Source organism: Miniopterus natalensis, chromosome 9 (assembly GCF_054644295.1).
Source record: "Miniopterus natalensis isolate mMinNat1 chromosome 9, mMinNat1.hap1, whole genome shotgun sequence".
Classification (NCBI taxonomy): Eukaryota; Metazoa; Chordata; class Mammalia; order Chiroptera; family Miniopteridae; genus Miniopterus; species Miniopterus natalensis.
In genome coordinates this window covers 21,234,223-21,249,208 of record NC_142089.1, presented here as the reverse complement: position 1 = coordinate 21,249,208, position 14,986 = coordinate 21,234,223, and positions in this window count along the sequence as shown.

Genomic DNA, 14,986 nt, shown 5'->3' with positions numbered 1-14,986 from the left:
ATCATCATAAATGTAGTGAATAAAAACCAACAAAATGCTCTAAACGTCAACATATGCTCAGTCACAGGACTTGACCGCAAGGAACCCACTTAACCCGGTCTCCTGGCTGGTTTTTCAAACGTGCCTTTTGAACGCATTAAGATGCATCCTTTTGTGGCTCAGTCTATAAGGCATCTTTTCTAGCTCGTCTGCCTCTTTGACTCAAAACCTTCGGCCACATCTACAGTTCAGTTCCCTCATGTTCTCTCCCCATTACATGGGCTTTTCCTTCTGATGGGATTTCAAAAAGTTGTGGTAAAATATACATAGCATGAAATTTACCACTTTAATTATTTTTAGGCGTACAATTCATGGCATGAAGTACATTGACCTTGTTGTGCAACTACCACAACCCTCCATCTCCAGAACTTTTTCATCTTTTCTAGCTGAAAATTTGTACCCAATTAAAACAATTATTCCCCAATCTCTTTCTCTCCCAGCCCCTGGCAACCACCACGCTACTTTCTGTCTCTGTGAATTTGATGACTCCAGGTACCTTATATGAATGGAATAAAACAGTATTTGTCTTTTTGTTGCATAATTATTTCACTTAGCATGATTTCCTCAAAGTTCATTCATGTCATAACATGTGTCAGGAAACAGAGGAGAGGAAACAAGGAGGGATCTAAGAAAAAAAATTCAAATGAAGGACACCAGGTTCCTGATTGAAAAGACCCATATCATGAAGGGGACACAGAATGAGAGAAAAAAGACCCTTATCAAAGGCACATTATAGAGAGGCTTTAGAACCCAGGATTAGGAGGTCCCCTAAAACCCCCCCAAAGCAAAATAATGCAAAAGAGGTCATACACAAAGAAATAAAGTCTTATGGGATACAGTTTCAACTGGGAATTTTATATCCTGCTAGGCTATCCATCCAGTGTGAGGACAGAATGGAGACGTCTTCCATAGACAGAATGGAGACACATCCATAGACAACTTGCTTGCTTGAAACTCTTTCAGAGAAAGCATTGAGAAATATTCCAGCAAGTCCAGAGCAACCCAATTGCATCCAGGGAGCAGGGGTTCAATCAGGACAGGGCTGAAGAGAAGACACAGCCACCAGCCTGGAGTGAAGGTGCATGTTGGAGTTGAGTATTTGCAAAGAATTAAGGACATATGCATGGAACATTTTGAAAGTGAAAATAATAATCAATTTTTAAAAACCCCCAAAAAGCCTGATATGAAAGGATATGTAATCATACACTGCTCAGCTCTGCAGTGAAACCGTAAATAACTTGCTGTGAAATCATCATGATACAAACCCTTATATTGGTGAGGAATCTTTCTTCTGCAAGTAAATGAAAACTCAAAGTGGCTTAAACCATAAAGGAAATTATAGTATTTTGCTCCCATGATTGACAATTTTGAAGTTGCTTTAGGCTCCAGATGAGGTTCTCTCAAATCCTTCATTTCCATCTCTCCCCTTTGCCTTCGGCAGTATATATTCAAAATGAGACAGGCTTTCCTCGCGGTCGGCTTCCAGCACCTTCGAAGGGCTTCGTGCTTCTTTGTTCATGTTCATCAGGGGGCAAATATTTCTTTAGGGGCTTCTGCAAAAGAACAAGGAAATTCTGTTCCAGTTTCCTCCAGAAGACTTCTCATTGGGCAGATACTGAGTCACATGCCTTTTTTTTTGGAACCAGTCACCAGAGCTTGGGGGATGGGGCTTAGCCATCGGGGCCCACCTGATTGTCTGAGATGGGCCAGCTTCCCAGGAAAGTGGTGATTGAGTAGGGGAGCAGTGGATTCCCCGATGGAAACTGAGGTACATATACATTAAAAGAGGAAAAAAGATGGATGTTAGGTGGCCACCAAACAGTAACTATTTTACAGCACAAATTATTTAACGAAATAGCTGTATGAGGCAATGCAGATTGGGGGAACGAGGGAGCCAAACACACATCCATCCTAATTCAAAATCAATAGAGAATGTTTGAAACTTATGGATCAATAATTAGCAGTTTAAACGTATTATTTAGAAATATGGAGATCGCTAGAAGAAAGAAAAAACCGAACAGCTGCAAGAGTTATAAAGCATTACAAATCGTTACCTCCCTGGAGCCAGGCTGGGAGATAGAGCGGCCATTGTGACTTTTTATGAAAAGTTTTTTGTATGATTTGATTTTAAAACTATTTTCATGCATTACTTTGACTAACAAGTTAGACAAAACCAAAACCCCTCCAAGCTTTCATAGAGACACATGAAATCACATGACCTGGAAAAGCAGGAGGCTGCTGATTTTGCCTTGTGATAAATGTAAAAGTGCAAAAATTCAAAGTAGAAACCCACCCCCTCCCCAGCCATATTTTTAGTTAAATCCACAGGCCACTGATGTGTGCAGTGTGGCTTCACCAACCCTCTAGTGCGCGCTACACGTCCCTGGGGGAAGGGACAAACGTGCCCTAGTTTGAGAAGTATAGATTAAGACACATCAGCACAGAGAATTAGAAATGTTTTAAAAAAGGAAAGCTCAAACTCTTCCCCAGAGGAACACCAAGGCCAAGGCCACCCTGAGCACAACACAATGCGCAGCGCCAGGAGGAGTCTGAAAAGATGAGGCCTTTGGGGCGCTGTCCAGAGGGCTGCCCCGGTTCTTCCTTCCACATGGGCCAAATTGCACTGCATTGTCCTTTCTTTTGTCACAGGCAGTTTCACCGTGGTTTCTCCTTAGACCACAGATGCTGCTCCAGTAGCACTCAAAGGCCTTTTCTTTAGTTTGCACCACCAACCTGATCCAAAACGGTTCATTCCTCCCGGGACCTTGGACCCTGTAAAGAGCCATTTCTGGGGCACAGGGACACAAATGTAGGATGTCCCCCTTGGAAAGACTTAAATGCAGAAGGCCAGGCCACAAAGAGGGGGAGTGATTTTGGCACCACAGATCCCTCCCAGGTGCTGTGTTTGGGGAGAACCTCCACATTATAAAGGTAGACCCCAATACTGAAGACTAGAAGTGGCAGGAAAAGGTGCTCTTTTAAAAACTAATGACTCCTTGTTTCCCCAAGGGGAGATTTGTAACTTCGAGGGCAAATTACAGTCTAATTTAGGACAAATTATCGAATGGGACTTTTTGGTTTCACAACTGAAATACACGACATTCTTTTCTGAAATGGAATTTTGGGGGCAGCGAGGAGTTAAACAGCTTTCACAATGGTGTTAATGCTGTGTCTTCACTTTGGCTGGAGACACTCTACATATCTGTAGAGACTGGAGGTCTTTTTTCCTCCCTCCCCTCTTGCTGGATCCCAAAGAAGACTGGGATGGGAGTGAGGATCTGAACTCATGGAGGGAAGATAGATTCAAAGCAATTCTGTCATGAGGAGGGAGTTGGTGGCCCTAGTAACACAGCTGGAGCCCAAAGAGGGAGATAGCTCTCTGCATGGTCATTCCCTCTTACTCCCCCAAGTCTCCAGTAAAATGTGGTTAAATGTTACAACTTGGTCTTGGCTGTGCTCTGGGGGAAATAAGCATGGGCTTTTTAAGAGAGCGGAGGTAATACAGAGAAATGCAACCCAGGAAGGAAGAAATAAGTTGATCAGAAGTCAGACAGCTTCTTGAAGTTCTAGCAACAGCCAGGGTTGGTTTGTGGCGCATGGTACATGGACGTATTTCTCAGGCATATTCAGAAATTCTCAGGGAGAGAACCGGATAAAGGGTGCGGCTTTCTTCCAGCCAAGCAGTTTGAGGACTTGGCCTAGCACTGTGTAGATTGAAGGGAAAGGTTGATTTTGGAAGGCTATAGACCTTGGGACCTTGAGTAAAGATCTGGTACTAATTCTAATGTCTTAGCAATTTGTTTCTGTAGCTTAGTATTTCCCCAACGCCTTAGTGGGGAACCATAGCCAGTGAAGGATATCATAGACCACAAGCAAAACCAATGCCAGGGTTAGGTCTCCTGAGCCCAATGCTGTGACTGGACACACTCACTGGGACCGTGCAAACTGGACAATTCCCGTGAGCTCGTGCCTCAGTCCCAAAATTTCAGCTGTAGTCTCTGACTTGTTTCAGTTTCACCTCATTCATATTACTTTCACTAACCTCCATCCCCGAAGTATTACAAGCAGCTCTCATCAACTTCTGGGAAAATCTCAAGGTCCTTTCTTAAGGAAAAACAAACGACAACGACAACAACAACAAACCACAAAAGCAGGAAACCACGCTGAATCATAGAACAGCCACCCTTTCTTATTTCTAAATAAATTCCATTTCAGTCGGACCATCTGATTCTTTGCACGAGCCATACATCCAACACCTACATCAGGATTTTGTATTTTGTGTTGCCAGCACATCCCTCCCACCACACATCAGGTAAGATGTTTAGTTTCTGCTACCAATTTAAATCCGACAGAAATAACCAGACTCATGGAGAAATTGTGATTCAAATTTTCATCATGAAACAAGAAAACCCAGCTAAGCATTGTACCCAAGTTTCACTGATTAACTTCCCCTTTTTCATCCATCATTTTGTTGACAAGCAGAATGTCTGTCCCAAAGTGGGCTGAGTTTTCAGGGAAGTGGCCGCAGCCACTTGGCATCCTCCCCGGTGGCTTCTGAGCGCCCTGGAGCAGGCAGGGCTCCCCTCACAGGCCGGGAAAGCTCCTTGTGCGCAGTGTTTCCTCTTTGCCTCTCTTGCCCAGAGCAGAGGATACCCCCGGGGTACCGGCTCTCCAGAAGCTGTCCTTTGGAACTTGGTCTCTTTTCTCTCTGGCCCTCTAGTCCAGAAAGTCCCAGCTCTTTTTTTGTGGCTGAAAAATTGATAAGTCCCTTGTCTGGGCATTGAGAAGGAGGTGGGAGAATTTAACATCTGAGTGCTGCCTTTAGCATCAGAGAGCCTGACTCAACTATTTACCCTGTATGACCTTGTGCAAGTGATTCTAACTCAGGTCTGGAATATGGGGTCCCACAGTCCTAGCCCGTGGGGTTGCTGTGATGATTGAGGTGATGTGTGTAGCTCTCGGCACAGTGCCTCCCCCACAGCAGCCGTCCAATAACTGCCAGCTACTAATACCACTTCCTGCTTGAAAGTAAGGAAAGGGGAGCTCATTTAGTTGAACCTAAATATAAAATCAGTACTTTCATATAAAATTAAATTAATAATAACAATTGTTAGGTGAAAGCCCTGATAGTTCTTATTTTTGGCTTGTCCCAGAGCAGAAACAGTAAATAAACAAGCCTGGGTTGTTTAAGAACGTGTTAACTCCTAGTTAATCAATGTGAAACTAAGGTATTCTTCGGAGCAGGCCTGAAATGCAACGTAGACATTTGCCTGGCAGACAAGGGGCCAGCCAGGGTGGCAAATATGCAGCTGGTTTCCCGCACTCCTCTGCACACCCTACTCTTGCAGCAAATCCCTTGCCTCGGGCAGACATCATTAATCAGTCCTGGTATCTCATCTCCTCCAACCTGCATTCTGCCTTATGATAGTTTTCCTTTCCTTTTCATTTTTCTGTAGAGCATTTTAAAGCAAATCCCAGAGGTTGTGTCATTGCACCCTTGCAGGATACATTTTTAAAAATATGGCGTTTAAAAAAGGAACAACTAGCACTACAACACCTAATGGAATTAACAATAAGTCTTTTGTTTTGTCTAATACCCAATTCATAATCAAATTTCCTTAACTGTCTCAAAATGTTTAGGATTATGTTGATCATAGCTGTGTACCACTGGTCAGGAGTCCAAGCAGGAGAAATGACATGTTCAGGAGCATGTGTCAGAAGTGTCCACAGGCTGCACTTTGGGGAATGGAAAGGAGGGGCTTTTCCTACCTCAGAACAAATAGCTTCGAGCTTTCAAGGGCTTTTTCCTGGGGAGGAGGTGGGGAGCATCTATTGCCTACTTTCCCTTTTGAGGATTGCTAGTTCCCTGAATCCTTTATTCTGCCAGGATGCAAGGGGGGCTTCCTGCAAACAGGACTCTGAGATTCTGGGGTCCCCAGGTTTTCCAGGGGTGATCCAATTTGATCAGGCCCTGCCCCGCCTTGAGTGGGTGGGTGATACAAGGGGCAGGGGGGCTTTGCTGATCCTACCCTGGAAGGCTCACCATGGGAGTTAGACCTCTCCCTGCCCAGGCCATCCCCGGTCATCTGTCCCCTCTGTACGCCAGGGAGCAGGAACCCTGTGTGCTTTGGAATCAACTGCCAGTGCTCCAGCAGGGACTGGCATGGATTTTCCATTTCGCGTGCATGTCTGCAAAAAGATTGGAGACTCAATTCCAAGATGCCTGGGCCAGAACAAAGGCAGTGATGATAGCTATTGTCTGGGAAATGGCCCATTGTGGAGATGGGGTGAGGGGGGCAGAAAATCAGGGAGAGAGTCTCTGATCAATGGCTGTCGATTCCTACCTCGAGCTGAGGCCGTGCTTCTGCAGACAAAGGTCTGGATTAGTGCAGGATGCACTGAAGTCAGAAAGGATGTGCTGGGGGGCTGCAGGGGATTCCATCTGAGATGCACTGTCCTCTGGGTCTTGCTGAGGTCAGGGGCTCGGGAACAGGAGCAGGGCAGCTAGTAAGGGCTGGCAGGGGTGACTGAGAGACTCAGACTTGAGGATTTGTATGGTGGCTTAACATTATTTATGACACTGCCTTAACCCTTTTAGGGAGAGTAGGACATTGATCTCTTTTTTCTCTCTCTCTCCTTTCTGTCTGTCCTTCCCCACTCCAGTCCCCCCCTTCATCTCTCCTCCCTCCCTCCCTCCTTCCCTCTCTTTCTTTCATGTCCTCATTCATTCATTTAGTCAATGAGCAATTATCAAGGGGCTTTTCTAGGTATCAGCCACTGTGCCCAGGACTTAGGATAAGATGGTGAAAGGGGCAGACGTGGTCCCAGCCCTCATGGGATTTACAGGCCCAGGGAGAGAGAAACCAACAAGGGAACGCATGGAGAAAGGCAATGATTACGAGCTGTAGTATTTATGAGGGAAACAGATGTGCAGAGATAAGACATTAGTCTGTTCCCTCTCTGGCTCTACCTAATAGTCCACGATGGCTGTTAAGCCCTGACTAGGTCCCTGTCCCTGTTTCTCTGCCTCACAGCCGTGATGACTCTCCCTCCTGTGACCACTGCTTGTCCCGAGCCAGCTGCCTGTGGTCCTCCCTGGCTTCGGGCAGGAGGGGTCTGAGAGCCCTGGTCCAACCTTCTGGGACTCTGAGTCAAGACTTCTTAGCTGCTGGTTAGGCCTTGACCTTGAGCCCCAGACCTATTTCTGTGCTGGAGATCCTGTCTTTTCTTTTTATTTCTACAAATATATATCTTAAATTTTTACTGAGATACAATTTATGTACAGTGAAACGCCCAGATCTTCAGATCTGCCAGTTTCTGCTTCATGTGTTTTGAAGCTGTTGTCAGATACACACACGTTTAGGATTGTTCTGTCTCGATTACTTGACTCTTGTATCATATGAAATGTCCTAGTAGGATTCCTTGTCTTGAACCTCTTTGTCTGGTGTTAATATACTCACTTCAGCTTTCTTTTAATTAGTGTTTCCATGCTGTATGATTTCCCCATCTTTTCACTTTAAAAAAAAAGATTTTTAATTGATTTTTAGAGAGAGAGGGAAGGAAAGAGAAACATAGGTGTGAGAGGGAAACATCAATCAGCTGCCTCCTGCACACCCCCTACCAGAGATCAAGCCCGAAATCCTGGCATGGACCCTGATGGGGAATTGAACCAGCGATCTTTTAGTGCACAGGATGACACCCGCCAGGACTCCATCTTTTTACTTTGAACCTCTCTGTGTTTTTATACTTAAAGTCTGTGCCTTATAAAAAGATATAGTTAGGTCTTGCTTTTTTTATTGTCAGACAATGCCTGCCTTTTAATTAGTGTGTTTAATTCACTTACATTTAATGTAATAATTCATTTGGTTAAATTGAAATGTACTGTTTTGCTATTTAATATCTATTTTCCCCTTTTGTTATTTTTAATTTCTTCCCTCTTTTCTTGCTTTCTTTGAGTTCTTGAAAATTATTAGTATTCTATTTTTATCTCCTCTACATTTTCAAAAACCTAATATCTCCTTTTAAACGGTTGCTCTAGGAATCACAAGATGCACTCAAATTATCAAAGCCTACCTTGAGCTAAAATTATTTTACTTTACATACAATCTACCTTACAACAGTAGGCTTCCATTTCCTCCTCTTTTGTTCTACTTTTGACATTTATTTTATTTTCATATGTTAACTCCCACAGTGCAGTGTTGTTATTTTTGCCTTTAAACAGTCATCTTTCTTTTAAAGAAATTAAGAATTTAGAAGTAGTCTTTCACATTGACTCATGTATGTTACCCTCTCTGGTGCTCTTTATTCCTTGGTGAGGATCCCAGCTTCCACCTGGTACTGTTCCTCCTCAGCCTGAGGAGCTTCCCTTAGCATTTCCTGTAGCGCAGATCTGTTGGTGATGAATTCTCTCTGCTTTGGCTTATTTCAAAATGCCTTTCTTTTACCTCCATTTTGAAGTATATAGTTTTTATGAATATAGACTGACAGGGTGATGGATTACGTTGAGCATCTCTTCACAGGCTTGTTTACCATCCTGTATATCATCTTTGGTGATGTATCTATTCAGATATTTTGCTCGTGTTAAAATGTTTCTTTTATTGTTGAGTTTTAAGAAGGGTTTTTTGGTTTTTTTTTGGTGTATTTTGAATAACAGTCCTTTATCAGGTAAGTCTTTTGCAAATATTTTCTCTCAGTCTGTGGCTTGTCTTTTCAATTGCTTGATAGTAATTCTTTTTTCAGTCCCAATCTTTCTTTTTTTCCCCCTTCTGTCACACTCCTTGGTATTGTTCCATAGGCCACTGAGGTTCTGTTCTATTTTCCACCCATTTTTTCCTCTGTGTACTTCAGTTTTCATGGTTCAGGTACTGTGTTTTCAGATCACTTTTCTTTTAGTTCCCAATCTATTTTTTTATTTATTTTTGATCACAGTTTGCATTCAATACTATTTTGTATTAGTTTCAGGTGTACAGCATAGTGGTTAGACAGTCATATTCTTTACAGAGTGCCCCCCTGCCCCAGTATTTCCAGTACCCACCTGGCACCATACATAGTTATTATGATATTATTGACTATATTCCCTATGCTAACTTTACATCCTCATGACTATTTTGTAACTACCAATTTGTACTTTTTAATTCCTTCACCTTTTTCACCCAGTCCTCAACACCCTTCTCCTCTGGCAACCATTAGTCTGATCTCTGTATCTATGAGTCTGTTTATTTTGTTCTTTAGATTCCACATATTAATTAAATCATATGGTATTTTTCAATTCATCTAGGTAATTTAAAAAAATGTTTTAATTTATCTTTATTGTTAAAAGTATTACAAATGTCCTCTTTTCCCCCCATTGATCCCCTCTACTCCGCAAACCCCGCCCCCCCAGGCCTTCACCACACTACTGTCTGAATCTATGGGTTATGCATATAAGTTCTTAGGTTATTCTCTCGCCCTCCCACCCTCCACCCCTGCCTTCCCTCTGAGAGATTCGTCAGTCTGTTCCATGCTTCTATGTCTCTGGATCTGTTTTGTTCATTGGTTTATTTTGTTCATTAGATTCCACATATGAGTGAGATCATGTGATGCTTGTCTTTCTCTGACTGGCTTATTTTGCTTAGAGTAATACTCTCCAGGTCCCACCATGCTGTCTCAAAGGGTAAGGGATCCTTCTTTTTTACAGCTGCATAGTATTCCATGTTGTAAATGTCTGAGAATATGCTTGATGTGATTTCAATCTTCTTGAATTTGTAGAGATTTGTTTTGTGTCCTAACATGTGGTCCATCTTTGAGAATGTCCCATGTGCACTTGAGGAGAATGTATATCCTGCAGCTTTAGGGTGAAATGTTCTGTAAATGTCAATTAAACTCATCTGATCTAGTGTGTCATTTAGAGTCACTGTTTCCTTGTTGATTTTTTGTCTGGATGATCTATCCAGTAAAGTCAGCGGGGTGTTAAATTCCCCTACTATGATTGTATTACTGTTGATTTCTCCCTTAAAGTCCTCCAGAAGTTGTTTTTCAGCCTGTGTGAGTCTTTTGTTCTGAGGTGGGTCTCTTGTAGACAGCATATATTTGGGTCATGTTTTCTTATTTATTCAATTACCTTATGTCTTTTGATTGGAGTATTTAATCTATTTATATTTAAGGTTATTAGTGATAGGTACTTATCTATTGCCATTTTAATTCATTATACTTATGTTTCTCTTTCTCTCTATTTCTACTTCTTATTACAGCAGTCCCTTTAGCATTTCTTGCAATGCTGGTTTGGTGGTGATAAGCTCTGTTAGCTTTTTTTTTTGTCTGGGAAGCTCTTTATTTCACCACCTATTCTGAATGATAGCCTTGCTGGATAGAGTAGTCTTGGTTTCAGATCCTTGTTTTGCATTACCTTGAATACATCATGCATTCCCTTCTGGCCTGTAGAGCCTTTGATGAGAAATCAGCTGACAGCCTTATGGGAGCTCCTTTGTAGGTAACAGATTGCTTTTCTCTTGCTGCGTTTAAGATTCTCTCTTTGTCTTGAATTTTTGGCATTTTAATTATGAAGTGTCTGGGCTTGGGCCTTTTTGGCTTCTCGCTTGGGACTCTGTGCCTCCTGAACTTGAGTAACTATTTTCTTGACCAGGTTAGGGAAGTTTTCTGCCATTATTTCTTCAAACAGGTTCTCTAACCCTTGCTTACTTTATAGATCTCCTGGTACTCGCCTATGATGCAAATACTGTTATATTTCATGCTGTTCCACAGCTCCCTTAAACTGTCCTCCTGTTTTTTAATTGTTTTTTCTTATTGGTTCTCTGATTGAGTGATTTTTTTCTACCCTGTCTTCTAATTTGCTGATCCGATCCCCAGCTTCCCCTAATAAGCTGTTTATTCCTTCTAATGTTTGTGTTTTTTAAAAATTTCTACTATGTCATTCTTAATTTCCTTCATAGTTTCCATTTCTTTTCTCATGCTCTTGAGCATCCTTTTGACCAGTATTCTGAACTCTCTATCTGATAGATTGCTTATCTCCATTTCATTTAGCTCTTCTTCTGGAGAATTCTTTTGTTCTTTTACTTGAGGCTTGTTTTTTTGTCTCCCCATTTTGGCTGCCTGTTTGGGTTTGTTTCTATGTATTAGGTAGATCTGTGAGGACTCCCAGTCTTTTGGATGGTCTCTGGCTCAGGCCAATGTCAGACACTGTTTGTGACTGGCCTTGAGTACCCTGTTTGAAGCTTTCCACAGTCCACAGCTTGTGGCTTCCTCTGCTGGGGCTGGATGCATTTGGAAAGGACAAAGATGTGCACCATGGTCTGCTTTTTCAAGCCCTGGGTCCAGAGGGAAATCAGGCAAAGACTCAAAGCACCCAAGGCTGATTGTTATTCAGTCTCTTAATGAGCCTCAGGTTGTAGAAACTTCACAGGGTGAGGCAAGAGGTTTTCAACAGTTGGGGCAATTGCTTCCCTCCTCACCCCGGAGGCAAAACTGCTTGGACCATAAACATCTACCTGAGAAAGATGTCCTTTGCTGTATTGGGGAATGACTTAGCATAGGAATCCAGATGGCTGCCCTCTGAGCTCTATCTCCAGAGCCAGCACCCCTGCATTCTCCTCACACAGCTCTAATCCACTCTGCCCTCCCTCCGCTGGAGCCCAAGGTGAGTGGCTGCACCTAAAACTTTGCATTGGTCCTTTAAGAGGGTGCCTGAATTTCTAAATGTCTCTCTGTGGCAGACAGAAACCTCTCTGCTTTTCACAGCCTGATGTTATGTGGGCACCTTTCTCAGCTCTGGTGCTCTGGGCTGGGGAGACCAACTTGTGGTTTAGGTCCCAGAGTCCTCAGTGGGAACCTCCCACAGCTGAGATATCCCTCTGGACCTTCAGCTGATGCCTGTAGGAGCCCAGCCAGACCTCTCGTGCCTCCGCACTTCCTACCAGCCTCTATGTGGTTTTTGCTTTATATCCGTGGTGAGGGTGCTCTCCAGCTAATCTTCAGTTGATTATTCAGGATAGTTTTTCTATATTTTAATTGTAGTTCCAGTTTGATTCTGGGAGAGTGTCAGTGTAGCTTCCACTTAATCTGCCCCCATCTTGGAATCTCCCATCTTGGTAATTTTTTCATTCCAGGTATTTCATTATTCAGTTCTATAATTTCTATTTGGTTCCTTTTATAGTTTCAGTTGTGTTGTTCTGATTCCCCATTGGTTCACTCGTTACATATATAAACTCTTTTAAATTCTTAAACATATTTATAATGGCTGTTTTAAAGTCCTTCACTGCCAATTCCAACCACCGTGTCGTCTCTAGGTCTGTTTCTACTGATACATTTTCTCCTGGTTGCAGGATACATTTTCCTGCATTTAAAAAATTATATACTGGACATTGTAGATGCTGTATTATTGAGACCTGATTTTTTATTGCCTTATTTTTTATTTATTGTTTTTACTTTGGGAGGCAGTTGCTACTGTACTGGTGAATGAGCTTGGTTCTATCATGGCTTGGTTTTATGTTTTGATTGGGTGGGTGTAGACTAGTCCTGAATGTGTGACTATCCTTGAGTCTCTGCTGAATGCCTGGGGTGTTTAGAAAATCTCCGCACTCTGGCTGGTCAAATTTCACTTCCTCCCAGCACTGTGACCTCAAAAATCTCTGGCTCACAGTATGCCAGGGGCTGTTCTCTGCCAGGCAGCACAAAATCTCACTTTGTATACACACAGCTTAGTATCCAGTTACCGACTCAAGGAAACCCCTAAGAAGATTCCTGGTGCTCCTTCTCTGTGCACTTTCCAAGTCTCCTATAATCTGCCTCACAAATACCAGATGCCCCAGCTTCCCCAGCTACCTCAAACCCCAGTCTCTGTTTCCTGCATTGAGAAAGATCTCTGCTCCCTCTTAGTGCTCCGCTCTCTATGCTAAAGTTTAGAAAGTGCCCAGTGGCAGAAAGCTGGGATGAATGTCGAACTTGTCTTATGTGTTTTCCTTTCTCAAGGGTCACAGCCAGTTAAGAGTTAGAATCTTGGAGACATAAACACCAGAGAAAACCATGAAATCTTACTGCAACTCTGATTCCTTTATGTTTCATCCATCAACCCTTGGCTCTCCTGGGGCCAGGCTTCTGGGCATGGGGATGTGGGAGAGGAGCAGGGGGGTCAAGGAAGGGAACAGAGCCTGGAGAAGGCAGTCGGCGTGTTTCCTGCTATACTCTGTTTCCAGCTTCCCAGTGGAGCCCCATAGAAGGAGGCAGCTGTGTGTTATTGAGCTAGCTGAAGAGCCGTGGAGGGAGGGGAGTGCTGGGGAGTGCAATTAGCCAACGGTTTGAGACTGATGAAGTGGATAATGAGAGGTGCTAGGACAGATTTCTGTGCTAAAAAAAAGAGGCAGGGGAGAGACAGTTGTACATTAACCTGCTCAGGCCTGATTAGTCAGGAACCTGCTACCTGCCAAGAGGCCAAGGGCCAGAGGATTCCAGGGCTGGGCCAGTACCTCCTTCCCAGGTGGCCTTCTTGGGGATTTTTATCATGATCCTCCTCCTCATTAACATTTACTGAGATTATATGGGGCAGGCCTTGTGCCAAGCAACTCTTATGCTTTACTTTATTCAATGTCCAAAACAACGCTGTGAAGTTGGTTTTATCATCACCTGTAGATGAGCAAACTGAGGTATAAGGAGGCGAGGGAGCTTTCCGAGGTCACATAGTTAAGTGGTGAAGCTGTTTCTCACCATGGTCTGATGGGTGCAGCCTTGGACTTGGTCTCACGGTGCAGGTATATTTGGCTCCAGCGATTGTCCTCAGAAAGGAAGGAAGACATCTCTCAGCACCTGCTGCCTGTGAGGTTCTGTGCTCTACTCTGAGCCAAACATGTTATATTTCTTGTATTTTATTTTTCAGTTATTTCTAATAACACCTAATGAAAAAGGTAGTATTTTCACCCCAGTTTAACAGGAGGAAACTGACTTTAAAGAGATTAAGTACCTTGTCCAATGAGCCAACTGTAGCAAGTTGTAGAACAATATTAAGATGTATTAAACTTCTAGCCAACAATTACATATTGAATGACTGCTATGTGCCGGGCTTTATTCTAGGTACTGGGAAGATAGCAATGAACAGAACAGACAAAAATACGGCCCGCGTGGAGCTTATGTTCTAGTGGGGTGGGGAACGTTGGTAGACAATAAATAAGCCAGATGGAGGTAAGTGATATGCAGAAAACTAAGGCGAGGCAGGCGGTAAGGCTGTGGTGTGGAGGGTGTAATTTTGCATAAAACATGGGGAAGGCCTCCCAGAGTATATGACTTTTGAGCAAAAACCTGAGGAAGCTGAAGGATATGTTATGGAAGAGCATTCTAGGCTAAGGGAAGAGCAAGTACAAACACTTGGAGGCACAGAGTTGCCAAGTCACCCAACTCCATGGCCAGCATTCACGAAAGTGACAATGTGAAGGGTGTCTTCTGGGGTTGTGCAGTGAGGGAGCTGGGTCGGGGGGACAGAGGCCGGGGAAGGCGTGGCTGGAGCAGAGTGATGGAGGGGAGAGTAGTGGCCCTGAGTCAGAGTGGTAACTGCAGCTGTGTGGGGACTTTTTATCCATTACATAGACACAAGGTCTTCTCTGATGTGAATAGAGAAGAGGGTTGGGAGAGGATCCTGGAAGATCATGGTCAGCCACTCTGAGAGCCTCCAATTTGCCTTTGAGTTTTGCCTTCCTCTCTGGTTCTGCCCCCGGATGTCCCCTGCCCTCTGGCTGAAGTGACCCCACTTTAAATACCAAAGTATCCTGCCAGCTCTCTGCCTTAGCCCAGGTGAGACAGCCTGATGCTGTGAAAAAAAACTTGCCAAAAACATGTAAGTGTAGCGGTAACACCATCCATCCACTGTGTGATTTTAGGCAAGAACCTGCCTCTGGGGCTGCACCCCTCTACCTGCTGAGTGGGGCGTCAGAGAAGCACCCACCTTGAAATGCAGTTTAAGGGTTGA